Here is a 15,491-nt window from a genome sequence, read left to right as displayed (position 1 = left end):
AAGTATTCAAATAATAGATGAACGACCTGAAGAGATTATTCTCAAAAGGAGAAATACAAGTGATCATTTTACCCTTGAAAAAGCGTTTAACCTCCTTAGCTATCAACAGAAGTGCAATTTAAGATTATACTGAAATTCCATGTCACCCCAGTCAGGATGGATTGTAGCACGAAAATAAAGGATAAATATGGACAAGGGTGTGGGGAAAGAGGAACCTTAAATGTTACTTATGGGGACATAATTTAGTGTATTCATTTTCATAACATTTTCTGGAAAATGAAAGGATTGAGTAGAATAAGTCAGACTCAGAAAAACACATCACATATTTTAAATTCATAATGTGTGGTGTGATTTTGTGTGTGTGTGTGTGTGTGTGTGTGTGTGTGTGTGTGTGTGTGTGTGTGTGTGTGTGTGTGTTTATCAAAGTAGACAAAACAAGAAGTGGGACCATGAGACAGAGGACTAGATCTTGAGCAGGGTGAGAGTGAGCAATGGAATTCAGGTGTGGTAGAAACGGAGGTGTACTCTGCTGGTTAATTTTAAATGTCAACTTGACACAACCTAGAATCACCTGGGAAGAGAGATTTAATGAGGGATTGTCTACATCAGGTTGGCCTGTGGGATGTCTGTGGGAGGTGTCTTGATTGTCTTCACTGATGTGGGAAGACCTACCCTACACGTGAGTGGCACCTTCTGTCAGTGGCCCAGATGAAAGGCTATGGAAGAAAGCAAGCTCATCGATTGTTTTCTGGCTTGGGGTTTGCTGTGCCTGCTGACTTAGTTCATCTACTCTGTGGCTGCCACTGTTGATCCTTCAATAATATTTGAACCAGCTTCTCAGGCTTCCAACGTGAACTAAGGACCAGTGCTTCTCAACCTTCCTAATGCTGTGACCTTTCAATACAGTCCCTCTTGTAGTGACCCTCCCTCCAACAAAAATTTTATGGGCGGTGCTACTTCATAACTGTAATTATGTTACTGTTATGAATTATAATGTTAATATCTGTGTTTTCCTATGGTCTTAAGTGACCCCTGTGAAAGGGTAATTTGACCCCCAAAGGGACTGAGACCCTCAGGTTCGGAACCACTGCTCTACAGGAATCTTCCAGGCCAGGACTCTGCCAGATCGAGACTATGGAGACACACAGTCTTGTGGATCCAGCAACTACCATATTCTCAACCTTTCTGATGTGACATAGACTACTTAGAGCATACTACATAAGCCAGTCTAATAAATCCTCTTTGAATATATATTCATTATGTCAGTTCTGTTCTTCCAGAGAACCCTAAGTATTATTTGATGAGGAGACAGAGACAAGCAGAAGAAGGGCAGGAAAGATGGGGGCAGAACACTGGGCAAGGGAAACAAATAAGACAAGACTCTGCCTGTTCAAGCCTCGCCTCTATCTCCAGGGCAAAGCCCTCAGAACAAGCTCCACAGCCATGGAGGAGCCTTCATATTTCTGAATGGAAACCTTTGCTGGAAGTAGAATATGTCACAGCATCCTGGTGTGCAAAAAGGGTGCATAAGCAGCAACATCTAGGAATTAGAAAGAGTGCAACTCTGGTCTCCATCCCATACACACTTGGTTTCCAGAAGTCTGAGTTATGGTAACTTACACAAATGACTGTGACCCCCACACTCTGAGTGGAGAAAGGAGAAGGGGGAAGTCCACATGAACTGAGAAAATTCTCCATAATCAGTGGAAAATCATCCTCCATGTTGTTCAGATTTCACATTTTGTGTTCAAAGGTGAGCGAAGATCGCAAGAAACAGACCCTAGTGTCTACCAAAGTACAGAGAAGTCCAGGTTGCTACGGGCAATCATAAAGCTGGGGTAACTGCCATACTACTTGTGAGGATGATGAGTGGTATCTTACCAGAAACAGAGACTAGAATAACTTCCCAGCCTGGTAATAAGGTCAGATGTAGGCTAGAGGAAGAGACATTGGAGAAACCTCAGTGCAGAACTTTTAAGTTCACTGGATCTTACAGATACTGTAAAAAAGGATTGCATTCAGGGGTGCAGGGTGAATCCTGGTCAGTGGTGCTAACAATCTGCACACTTGCCTGCTTCTGGCCACTCCCCATCACAAAGATGATTCCAGTAGGCCTTTTTCTACCACTATTTATCACAGCAAAGGGGTAGCTTCCATAGACATCCAGAGACAGAGTAAGAGAGTGTAGTGGGGTGGGAGAGGGAGGGGGGTAGAGGGAAAAGGTAGGGGAAGAGGGAGTGGGGGCTCAGGGAGGGGGGGAGGGAGAGGAAAGGGGGGAGGGAGAGGGAAGGAGAGAAGGAGGGAGAGGGAGGAGGAAGGAGGGAGTGGGAGATGGAGAGAGAGAGAGAGAGAGAGAGAGAGAGAGAGAGAGAGAGAGAGAGAGAGAGAGATTGATTCAGAAGGTGAAGAAAGCCAGGAAGAGATTACCTAAGGCTTTGGAGGTGAACAGACTTGCCAGGGAGGCAGATAGCATGAGGAGTTCAAGTGAAAAGTAGATGAAAACCTAGAAAAAGTGAGCGAGGTCTCTAATGGAAAGTAGTTCTCCACAAGGGAATTTGGTTTTATTCCAGTATCTTTTAATAGTAATTTTGCTAATTTTGCTCCATAAAGATGTTATGCCCAAATTGCTCTTTATTGTATTTGTGTGCACATGCACACATGTGTGTGAAAAGCAGAAGCATGAATAGCAGTTATTTATTTATTTGTTTATTTATTTATATCTTTTTTTCTCTTTTGTGTAGACTTGTTCTTCAGCCACAACTGGCTAATACCATAAGTTATAAGGCTGCCACTCAGGATAACTCCCATCATCCCAGTAACACAGGAAAGGACAGAAACTGTTTAGAATAGCAGCCAGTACTTTAGTAGGCAATAGCAGTGTTTAAATAATAAAGATTCTTCTCAGGTTCAACAAAAACAGAGAAATGTATGCCATATGTATGAAGCAGTGTCTTGGTATGCAACTTTAAAATTAAGTTTAAGTGGTATAAAGAAAATTATGTTCAAAACAAAAGGAACATTTAGTGAGACAAATAACATTGATTCATGTTATCCCAAATCCCTTTGCGTTTTCAAAATTCTAATTTTTACTTGGAGGCTTGAAAAAATATTTTGCTAACCCTGTTGATTTACCTTCTTTGGAGTGACAGGTTTATTTCGTTAATTTTAGAGAAATGTCTGCTGAAATCTCAAAACTGAATAACCCAAATTTGTTAGTGATTCCATTTAAGATAAGATATTACTGTGTGGTGGTTTGAACGGGAATGGCTCCTATAAGTTCAGTATTTCAATGTTTAGTTCCCAGCTGATGGACTATTTAGCAAGGATTAGGTGATGGGACACTGGAGGGGGCTTTGAGATCTCAACAAACCTGTACCCAGTGCAGTGTTTCTCTAAATTAGCCTCCTGTCTGCAGACCGGGATGCGAGTTCTTAGCTACTGCTCCAGCGCCATGCCTGGCTGCCTGCCACCACACTCCCTGCCACGATGGTCATGGACTCGAGCTCAAACTCTAAATAAGCCCCCAGTTAAATGCTTTCTTTTATAAACTGCTATCTTGGTCATGCTGTCTCTTCATGGCAATAGAAAAGAAACTAAGACACATTGTATCTCCAAGCTTGCATGGGACTCATATTATTCCCACCTCAACCTTCTGAGTGATGGAAGTACACGTGTGCTTCTATGCCTGAATGTCTGGCATGGCAGCAATTCTTTTTATGTAAGATGGTGTTTCGTGAAAAGGCTAATTTTTAATGACATAAATGTTTGTCCTTGAGGTCATTGTAACTTTGGGGAAATAGAAGTGCTTTACATTTTGTCTTGTGACAGACAAAGCACCCCCTCCTCCGTTCTCAAGGGTCAATATTTGTAATATAAACCATTTCCCTACTTCATGTAATCTATTCTTAAAGACAAATTAGAATATGGATAACTGACATTTGTGATACAAAAGTCCACACTGTGGACAGGACACTGGTTTACAGCAACATTGGCTACTACTGTATCAATCTGTGCTGAGGGGCTGGTGGTCTCATCTCACCATTGATCAATTTCCTCAAGCTGGTGTTACAAATCTGTACAAGGTTAATGATTTTAAACTGCAGAGATCATTGCCATATTGTTCTTCAGGTCAGAAATCTGAAATCCATTTCCCAGTGCTTAAATGAAGGCATCAGAAGTGCCGGTCTCCTTCCAGATGTGTTAGGAGAGAATCTGTTGCTTTACCCTTGGGGGCTTCTGTAGTTGTATTTGGCTTAGAGTTCCTTTCTTCATCCCTTGAAGCACAGCATCTTCCTTTCACCATAGCAGCCATCCCTGCCTTCCTCTGCTCTGCCAGGACTGTTCATCCCGAAGAAACAGAATGAATGCCCACCTGCAAATTATTTTAGATGTCCAGACTTCTGACTATATACTCACCCACCAGGAGGTATGAAATCATGTAAGACAGGAGGATCTCCATGAGTTCCAGGCTAGCCCAGTGTTATGTAACACTTTTCTCTGAGATTGGATAACAAGGCCCCAGACCTTAGTAGGCCACCAGACCTTAGTAGGCCACCAGACCTTAGTAGGCCACCAGACCTTAGCAAAACTGACTCCATAATGGAAGTACCATTCAGGCTGCAAAACTCAGCATGTAGACAGCACCACCTGCCAAAATGAGAACAAAGACTTAATCCATCAAAGTCCATAGTTCTGGGAAAGTCTTTAATGTGCTAATCTTGTATTTTGGTTTCTATAGTTCTGCTTCTGGCTAACTGTTCTTGTTAATGGAAGTACGTAAACACAGAACACTCTGTGTGTGTGTGTGTGTGTGTGTGTGTGTGTGTGTGTGTGTGAGAGAGAGAGAGAGAGAGAGAGAGAGAGAGAGAGAGAGAGAGAGAGAGAGAGCGTGCCCGCGTGCGTGTGCATGTGCGTGTGCTTATAAGCTCTCCCTGAGATAGGCTTGGGGATACATTGGGATCCTGAATACCCTGTGTAGTTGCCCGCCAGGTAATAAAGACTTTCTATTGGCTTAAACCCGTGTCCCAGCAGTCTTCTCTGATGAAATTGAAACATATCATCCTTCAGGGAATTTCCTAAAACAGGGAGGTAAACAACTCAAATTATCTTCAGGAAGTCTCTGAAACTGACTAGACTTACTAGGCTCCTCCCTTCCAGAGTAAGCCATAAAAGCTGAGAGTCCCTCTCAGAAGAGCTATAAAGATGACTCAGAAAATCCAAACTGCAAGAAGACTCTGAGACCACACCAGGTGCCTAGAAGTACAAACCAGTTGAGCTGCTCAGAAGAGGTTTGACTAACTGAGTCTTTTGGAAAGGACATGCTTCAACCTGTTGAGCTGCCTGCAGGCTGTTCAGTGTGCTCCATGTTCCCAGCTTTTGTGAGATGTCAGCCATGCATAGGTTGGCTTTGCTGATACAGCTGTCTTTGAGTCATTTCTGTTTCTCTAAGTAACCCCTCACCCATATTTTTGTAAGTAACCCCTGGAAAAACTTATTGGTTCACCAAGTTGGACTTTGATGGTATTTGTACTTTGTTCTGTTGTGTGTGGGCTCCCAATCTGGGGTGAATAGATGTATTTTGTCACTGCAAGAAAATTGTCACACAACAGTCTACAAAATGAGTTCCATGTCAGTCAAGGCTATCCTGAGATAGCAAGGCTATCCCCCCAAAAAAACAACAAACAGAAACTGTGTGTGTACACATGTTTGTATGGTTGTTCCTGCATCTGTGCATAGATTTGAGAGTTCTACATTGAGTGTTTGCCTCTTTTGCCCTCCACCATAGTTTTAAAGACAGGGTTTTTACTGAATCTGAGGCTCATCAATTTGGCTAAGCTGGCTGACCAATAAGCTCAATAAGTATAGGATCTATCTATGTCTGTCTGAAGGTATGAACACAATTTCCTAACCCCATTTCATGTGAACAAGCTTTATAACTGTTGGTAGTTTGGCTGGGAACACAGGGGGTTCCTCCAGGAGGAAAGTTAGGCACAGCTGCTCATTAAAGGCTTCTCCATGGTTCCTCATGGCACACCCCCAATGACACGAGAAAGTCCTTGGGTTTCCAAAATGGGTTTATTGGCATGACAGATGACAGTTGAATCTGGTTGTGCAACCCCAGAAACCCAGGGCAGACCTGAGTTAAATAGGGAGGGAGAGATCGGGGAGGGGCTGGGGAAGAATGTTTAATTGGCTCCACCCTCTGGCCTTCAGGTACCTCATTAGTATGTAAATCTCTCTAGGGCCTGAGGCCTGTTCCTCATGACTGATGGTCATAGACCTCTCTGTGAGAGGGGTTGTTGGAGGGCTGAAGCTAAATGAAAAGAACCAGGGCCCAGGAGCAGAGCCAAACTCCTGTCATCCAATAAGGGTCCTGGGTCCCAGACTTATGCTCGCCCAAACACCCAGCTGCTTCTCACAGCCCACTGCCCCACAACTCCCCCTTTTTTTCTTGTTTAAAAAGAAGGGGGGGGGGGAACTGTCATTTGTAGTGAAAATTTTGGATGAGGAAGTTAAAAGAAAACACTATGAAGGACATAGGCTGTGGCACAATTAAGCCATAAGGTAAGGGGAGCTGGGGGTGGGGGTTAGGAAGGCAAGGGATCATTGAAACAATTAAACACAGGTTACAGTACAGTTTGAGGGTAATAACATCTGATTAATCTAGATAGACATTATGTTTTTCTTACTAACATGTAGCTTTTAGCTATTTGACTTTGGCAAAAGAATTCATCTGTAGCTGGAAGATCTGGATCTGTCATTTCTGGGTTTCAGCGTGTGTCTCTGGTGTCTTCAGTCAGATGAGGTGGCTGGAAGAAGATAGCTTGGCGTCCCAGGCAGGTTCCAAGAGATAGCATTTTCTCTGTTGGACTTGTGGGAGCACCTGTAGGATAATTACAACAGGGAAGCAGCACCCCAGCAGGGGAGTGTCTGCAAAGGGTGAGTAGTCAGTATTAAGCTACTTGGGAGCAAGCACATCATGGTCTGTCTTTGAGATCCTAGAAAAGTAAAGGTGTTTGGGAAGTTTTAGTCCTGGAATGTACCTTTGAGTCTGTTTTGGATGGCTGAGGAAGAAAAACATGTTAATTATGTATCTGGGGTAGGCAGCAACAGTTTGTCTGTAAAAGGGAACTAGTTTTTAATTAAGAGCTGAAAATGGTGATCAGCATGTTGATTTAACCTGTGGAAGTATATTAGATGACTTTTGAACCTTAAAGAAATCTTAAAAAGTTGAAAAAATATTGGGCATATATTATGAATGTTAGAGAGAAAATGAGACATTTAAACAACAACAAAAAAAGACAAGAAATTTTTCTTTTGAGAAGCAGGAACATTGTTGCTTTAGGTGTTCCTGTTAGGGAGAAAAGGAAACATTTAAAATTTTTGGTTGAAAAATAGGAACATTGTTGCAGGTCTTCTTGTTGGGGAGAAGAAGCATTAATGGCAGGTTCAGAAGCAGTGGGGGGAGGGCCTTGCTCTGCCGTGTGGCATCTGTGCTCTAGCAGAGTAGTCAGGGTATTCCCCTTTTTCTTAGGAATCTTAAATGTAGAGAAGAAAGGCCAACCTTGAAAAAAAAGCTCAAAGCAAGAAACATAGGGGCTTGTTAGAGAGTCAGAAGCAGTGAGATTCTGTGTAAAAGACTGAGTCATAGGAGACACATGGGAGCTGAGTTGGAGCGGCAGCTCCTGGGAGAAGCTGGCAGGTGGCAACGAGGCCCAACCTAGCGTTTTTAGTCACCAGGAAGAAACTGTGAGGAACACATGGGTGAAGGGAGCAAACGGGGTTTGCTTCAGGAGAGCAGGCTGAACTCGGTAGTTGTAGCCTGATGCAAATGACAGAGAAAGAGGGGAAGCCTAGTGTGAAAGATGGACCCCCTGGGGAAAATGCTGACCCTCTGGGGAAAACGCTGGGAACTAGAGTTCGGAGACAGTGTTCTTGAGAAGTTAGCAAGAGGCTCTCAAATGAATGACTCCTGGGGGAGGGGCAGAGAGTGGAGATTAGGGAGCCACCGCCATCTTGTTGAGTTGGAGAACACGGTGGAGAGAGAAACCTATGTTAGCAGGCAGCAAGCAAAGACTGAAGTCAGTGCTCCTGAAAGCTCAAAACAAAAGGGAATCTCTGACTTAAGGGAAAGAGTCTTAGAACGAGAGTCACGGCAGGTGCTGTGGCCTGAAAGACAGTTGTTAGCTGTGAAGGAGTCCTCTCTGTGGAGCTGGAGGATGGAAAAAGTAGAGGCTAGGGAGTTGCCACCATTTTGCCCTTGAGCTGGAGAGCACATGGAGGAGAGGGAGAGACAGAGAGAAAAAGAGAGAGAGCCAGAGAGTTGAGACTGGGGGCAAGCAGGCTGGACCAGCCTGCAGCCAAGAGGGGCGAGAGGGAGAGCTCTGGTGGGGCCTCACGGGGTGAGAGTCACTCACTTGGCAGAGTTGGCTAGCTTGATTGAATCGGTGGGGAATGATTAACAAGTGGGCATGGGCATGGCTTCTTGAATCTTGTTGGGCTGTTGTGATTCCCACGGCTCCAAAGAGACTGGAGCATGGGAGTCTTGACTCAGTTCACTCTGCTCAGGGCACCAGGCTAACGCAGCAGGGCCCCGCCTGGCATGGTGAAGTCTCAGTCCGGTTCCTCGGGGGTGCAGAGTTCTTGGATTGGGGATCCCTGGGCCCCAGAGGTGATCAGGGACTGACTGGTTTCAAGCCCTTGGGCTCTCAGACCACCAGGCCGCTGAAGGACCGAGACCAGGGGGCATGTGGTGAAGACCCCCAAACTCAGGAGACTCTTCCTCAAGTCTCAGGAAATCACGACCACCCAAGAATCACAAGAAACCATACCTGGATGCAATCAGCAGAGGTTTATTGGGGGAATTGGCTAGCCAAGGTCAAAACTACTTGTCCACGCAGGAACAGAATTTTGACAAAAGGCCAGCAAGCTGAGGGGTTTCTTTTATAGGGAAAGGGAGGAATTTTTGCGTGGTTACACATGATTGGTTGATTTACAAAGTTTGAACACCAACAGGTTGTAACACTGGAAAGACCAAGGGGGCGGGGTAACCCAGAACAGTGGAACATTTCAGAGGAACCTACCCTAAACGATCATTACCAACTATTTCAGGTTAAATATTTCTCACTTCCTCCAGTCACAGCCCCACCTAGATGGCTTGTATTTTTTTTTATGGTCAGGAATGTGTCTTCCTGCTTTGGGCTTTTCCCACCCACAAGTGGGCCTACTGCCTGAGGCTTGAGGAATGTAATCCAGCAAGTGTCCTCTGATTCAGGGATAATGTCCTCCACCCAGAATGTGCTCTTGGGCAGTGAAGGCCTGAAATCTTATTTTCAGTTCCACTTTCTGGAACCTGCACTTTTTCTGCTCAGATCTAAGGCAAAAAAAGTCTACACATATTTCATAAAATGGTCTTTATAATTTTTCACTTTACAGTGGGAGTGCGACTGGCTAGCCCACAGCTGAGAGAAATGAGGGTAAGGGGAGAAGAAAGAGGCCCTGGCAGCACTCCATGGGAGAGAGGTTTTTGTACTTGCTTGGTTGCATGAATGATTGTGTCCCATGTTGGTCACACCAGCTGTAGGTAGTTGCTGGGAATGCAGAGAGGGTTCCTCATGCCAGGCGGTAGTTGGCTGGGAACACTCTGGGTTCCTCCACAGGGAAGTTAGGCATGGCTGCGGTGGCTCCACAGTTCCTCATGGTGCGGCCCCAATGACACTAGAAAGTCCATGGGTTTTTACAGGCTTTAAAGTCATGGCAGATGGTGGATGGATCTGGATGCACACCCCCAGTAAAACCCAGGGCAGACCTGAGTTAAATAGGGAGGAATGGGGGAGGGGCTGGGGAAGAATGCTTAATTGGCTCCACCCTCTGGCCTTCAGATACCTCATTAGTATGTAAATCTCTCTAGGGCCTGAGGACTGTTCCTGGTGACTGATGGCCATAGACCTCTCTGTAGGAGGGGTTGTTGGAGGGCTGAAGCTAAATGAAAAGAACCAGGGCCTAGGAGCAGAGCTGAACTCTTGCCATCCAATAAGGGTCCTGGGTCCCAGACTTATGCTTGACCAAGCACCCAGCTGCTTCTCACAGCCCACCACCCCACCACTCCACATATAACGAAGGTATCTCCTTGGCACTTGAAAAGATTTTTTCCAACATAATTGAATATTTTTAGGGCAGAACACTACAGTTCTCTCAAGCAAGTCTGAAGTGTGAGCCAGGGAAGGAGAGAGACATGAATGCTTAGTTAACTTTTTTCATTTTGCTCATCCCTGGATGCCAGCACATTGCTTGGTGCTACTCACATTTGGGGTATGTTTTCTATCTTTAGTTAAAACTTTCTGAAAACACTTTTATACTTATACACAGGTGTATGTCTATGTGTGATTCTATTTTTTCTTTCTGAGACAAGATTTTACTATGTAGCCTTGGCTGTCCTGGAACTCATTATGTAGATGAGACTCACCTCAAACTCACAGATATCCTCCTGCCTCTGCCTTTTTGACTGGTTATTGTAAATCTAGTCAAGTTGTTGGTGGATATTCCTCATCATAATTATATGGTCCTTTTCAATTTTAACATATTTAGTTATTTTCCTGTTCTATTGCCTTGTCTATCACCTTCAATATAATAATGTGTGAGGTGGCAAGATGATATTCTTGGCAAATTTGTTTTTACCTTCTTCCTAACATTAATGAAAATACCTCTAAAATTTCCCAATAATCTTAAGTACAGATGATTTGGGAATCCCTTTTCATTTTTAATCCCATTTCTATTCCTGACTCCAGTTCTTCTTCGCATTTGAATTTTATTTAGTTCTAATAGTCTTTTTGAAAATATCTTGCTAGAGAAAAAGGGGAGGAGCTGGAGAGATGGTTCTGTAGTTAAGAACACTAGCTGCTCTTACAGAGAACTTGGGTTCCTTTCCCAGCACGCACAGGAAAGCTTTGTGATTTCAGTTCCAGAGTATATGGTGCCCTCTTCTGGTTTCCATGTGCATCAGAAATGCTCAGGGTACACATGCAGGCAAAATACTCATATGTATAACATTTTAAAAATAAATACAAAATTTAAAATCTATTATGTTCTATATTTTAGGACTTTAAAAAGTTGTAGGGGTACATAATTAATATAACAGATATGAATTGAAAGTTTACTTTTAGAAATATAGTCTCCTATGCCAACTCCTTTCTAGAGACGGCTACATCTTGTACAGATCTTGGCTCTTCCATGAGGCATTAGGGTAAAAGTCAGAGTGAACAAATTTGGATGCACTGGGTACCCAGTTACCAGGGCTGCCTCCAACTCTGGCAAAGTAGATATTTTTGCTGCCAATGGCCCTTTCATTTATATCAACTACATGGTCTACATGTTCCAGTATGATTCTTTCCATGGCAAGTTCCATGGCACAGTAAAGCCTGAGAATGGGAAACTTGTTATCAATGGGAAGGCCTTCTTCATATTTCAGTCTCAAGATCCTCCCAATATCAAATTGGGTGATGCTGCTGAATCTGTTGTCGAATCTACTGGTGTTCTCACCACCATGGAGAAGGCTGGGGCCCACTTGAAATGAGGGAGTGGTAAAAGGATCGTTATATCTTCCCCTTCTTCTGATGCTTCCGTGTTTGTGATGAGTGTGAACTGTGAGAAGTATGACAACTCACTCAACATCATCAACAATGCCTACTATACTTTAGTGGTTGGAATACGAATGGCTTCCATGGGTTCATATATTTGAGTGCTTGGTCATTTGGGAGTGGCACTACAGGAGAGGGATTAAGAAGTGTGGTCTTGTTAGAGGAAGTGTGTCACTGGGGGTGGGCTTTCATTTTTCAAAAGCTGAATCCAGGTCTAGTGTTTATCTCTTTTCCTGCTGCCTGCAGATCTAGATGTAGAAATCTCAGCTACCATGTCTGCTTGTGTGCTACTATGCTCCCTGGCATAAGGATGATAATGAACTAAATAAAGCTTTGAAACACTAAGTAAATTCCCAATTAAATGCTTTATTTCCCAAAAGTTGCCATAGTCCCAGTGTCTCTTCACAGCAATAAAACACTGACTAAGACATATACCTCCAACTGCTTAGCCCCCACCCTGGCCAAGGTCATCTATGACAACTTCAGCATTGTGAAAGGACTCATGACCATAATTCCTGCTATCCAGAAGACTTTGGATGGCCCCTCTGGAAAGCTGTGACGTGATGGCTATGGGACCACAGTTTTATAAGCCCAGGATAAGTATTTCACAGTAGATGGGAGAAATCATACCACACTACCTTTATTTTCAGAAATATTTTCTTTGATATTGAGAATAACTTATGAATCAGATATTCTTACCACCCCCATTTTAGAGTTGAGAATGTAAAGGCTAGATGATCTCAATAAAGTAGTGGCTTTTAACCTTGGTTGTAAATTGAAATCACCTGGGGGTATTTTTTTTTTTAAGAACATTGTGCTGCACTCAGAGCAGTTCTAACTTAATTGGTTTAGAACCACAGCTCTGAACACTGGATGGTTTTGTTTACCTTCCCCTAGGGAGCTATTTGGCAATGTCAAGAGATATTTTTGGTTGTACTGATGTAACATTGGCACATAGAAGGTAGACTCTAGCTATGCTTCTAAACAACCAGAAAACACAGCATAGCCCTGTCACAACAAAGACTTATCCAGCCTCAAAGGTTAGTAGTGCCAGAGTTCAGATCACAAGCGTATCAGAGAGGATGGAATACACCAAGAAAATTACCTTTCAGACACGGAAGGACTCACTCACATATGAACTAAAAGACAAGTCCAAGCCACACAGAGTCCCAGTGCTGAGAAAGGAAGTGGACATGACTCTCCATCTTTAACCCAGAAGTGATACCCAATGGACAACCCCTCAAAAAGACAAAATTAGTCTTCACCAATGAAGTCTCACTGTATATACAAACCATACTTAGGGCAGATCCTATGTCCAGCAGTGGATAACCAATACAGAACTAACTTGGTGGCATTTTTGAAGTTTTTGTTTTATAATGCTTTGTTTGGCCATTTTAAAGAATATTATTGGTCTTTGCTTATATATTATGGTTTCCAATTTTGTGTTCTTATGGTATGTGTGTGTGTGTGTGTGTATTTGTTCCTTGTGCTTTTTCTTTTTTTCCCTGTTTGTTTTGTTTTATTCTGGCTTCTTTCTTTTACCTATTTGTTTTCTAGGGGGAGCAGCATTGAGTTGGATGGGTACAGAGGTACAGAGGATTTGGGAGGAGATGAGGGAGGAGAGGCCATGATGAGAACATATTGTATGAAAAAAGTTATTTTAAAAAACAGGAAGGGGGACAACACTTGAAATGTAAATAAATAAAGTAACCAATAAAAACACGGATGTAAGGTAAGACCCAGGCACTGATAGGAAAATATCTCACAGTGAATTCACACTTGGTAGTTTTTCCATGAGTGAGCAAGGCCTGGTATTTGAGAACTAGCAGGAGCTTTCTGAGAGGATTGTACAGAGAACATTTATTAGGGACACAGGAGCTTGTGTTGGTGCCAGCCAGAGAGGAAGAGACCTACACACCAAGATAAGGAAGAAGAGGCTTATATGCTAACATAGACTGAACCATTGCCAATCAAAATGTAGCACGGCTTCCTTAAAAACAAAATCACATGCAAAAATACCAGTACCGTGTAAAAAAAATGTTAAGACTCAGACTGAAACCCAGTGTGGCGGTGCATTCCTGTTTTTCTCAGGACTTGGGAGATTCAGTTATCAGGATTTTCAGTGTGAGGTTTGAGTAGGATATGTAGTGAAAAGGCCATAGAGTGGGTTAAGGGGGAGAAAAGAAAGGAAAAGAAAGAAGGAGGCGAGGAAGAGAGGGAGGGAGGGAAGGAAGGAGGGGGAAAGAAGGAAAGGATCTGAACATCAGTAGCTGGCACCAAAGTGTTAGATGATTTATCTTAATGACTTAGTTTGTTTCATGGGGCTCAGAATGCATGCCAAGGTTATTTGGCAGGATAATGAAGACCACAGACAAGATGACTATAGTCATCTTATGATAACTTGCATAGCTCATATCAGCAGACAACTGAACTTTCAAGAAAAGACAAACTGCACCTTTTCATTGGCATCTTTTCTTTTCCTTGTCTATTCTGCAGAATAACATTGTGGACACCAAAGGTTTTGATAATGTTGTTCTTGTTGGGCGGGCGGTTTGAGTACATTTACTTGAGTGGTTCCTGCTCCCAAATATTTGGGAAACTGTTTAAAGGAAGAATGGCTGAAAGCTTTGAGAAAAGGTGCAGTTTCCTGTGCTTTCCAAAGAAAATGCGTGCGTGAAGATGCCAGACGTAGAAATATGGAGAAAGAGTCAGAACTATATGCTGTTTTCCAGTTCAGGCTAATGAGATGGGGTTAGGCCAGAGAGCATAAGTGGAGGTTAAATAGAGCGTGTAGAAAGCACTCCAGAGAGAGATGCTGGGAAGATTCATAATGCAAGGATTCCAAGTAATGTAATGCCAAGCTAGAAGGAAAACACTATGTGGAAATGTTTCCAAAGGTTCTTTGACTAACTACTACATTGAAAACCTACTTACTGTTCTTGTCAAAAATACAGATTGGGAGGGGGGGTCTGGATGAGGGGTGAGTGTGTGTGTATGTTCTGTGTGTGTTGTGTGTGTGTCTGTACACTTGTATGTGGAGGCAAGATGTTATCTGTGGGGGTTGCCATTGGAAGTCTTTCTTAATTCCTTTCCATCTTATTAGTCATTCCTATTTAAAACTTTATTTATGTTTATGTGTTTAGGTTGAGTGTATTCTATGTGTGTATGAGTACACAGAGGCCAAAAGAAGGCTTCAGATCCTCTGAAGCTCGAGTTGCAGTCAGTGGTCCAACATGAGTACTGGGAACTGGGTACTCTGGAAAAGCAGCAAGTGCTCTTGGCCAGCTAAGCTATCTCTAACATCTTCATTATTTGACAATTTTATACATATATACATATATACATATATACACTAATTTTGGACACCCAGCCCCATTGCAGATTCTTATCCATCCCACTTTACTGTTGAAATCCCCTCTCCTAATTTAATGTTTTTTGCTTTCACTGAATTTAATTATGGTTTCCTGCATAAGCATAAGTGATTTGTGTGTGTGTGCCTGTGCTTGTACATGTGCATGTGCATGTGCATGTGCATGTGCATGTGCATGTGTGATCTTCAGTGGTGTAACCACTGATTTGCCCACATTACTTTTTGGGATAAACTCTCAGTGAGTGCTAGAGATGGTGATTTGGCTACACTGTATGTTCAGAAAGCCCAAGGGATTCTCCAGTCTCTGTCTTTCCAGTTGCTGGCATTACAAGCTATCATAGAGCGTTAATGGTCAAGCTGACACACATGGAATCTGAAGGGAGGGAATATCAATTGAAGAATCATCTCCATCCAATTGACTCATGGTCGTACCTGTTTGGCATTTTCTTTATTGCCAATTGATGTAGGAAAGTCCAGCCCCCTGA

The 15,491-nt window shown here is 43.1% G+C and overlaps 1 pseudogene; it reads left to right on the top strand.

Annotated features, from left to right (window-relative positions):
- Positions 1-8,454: 8,454 nt before the first annotated feature.
- Positions 8,455-12,225, top strand: LOC117695115 (glyceraldehyde-3-phosphate dehydrogenase pseudogene; annotated as a pseudogene).
- Positions 12,226-15,491: the final 3,266 nt, after the last annotated feature.

Source organism: Arvicanthis niloticus, chromosome X, assembly GCF_011762505.2.
Source record: "Arvicanthis niloticus isolate mArvNil1 chromosome X, mArvNil1.pat.X, whole genome shotgun sequence".
NCBI classification, from domain to species: Eukaryota; Metazoa; Chordata; class Mammalia; order Rodentia; family Muridae; genus Arvicanthis; species Arvicanthis niloticus.
This window is presented reverse-complemented; position numbering and strand designations above follow the sequence as displayed.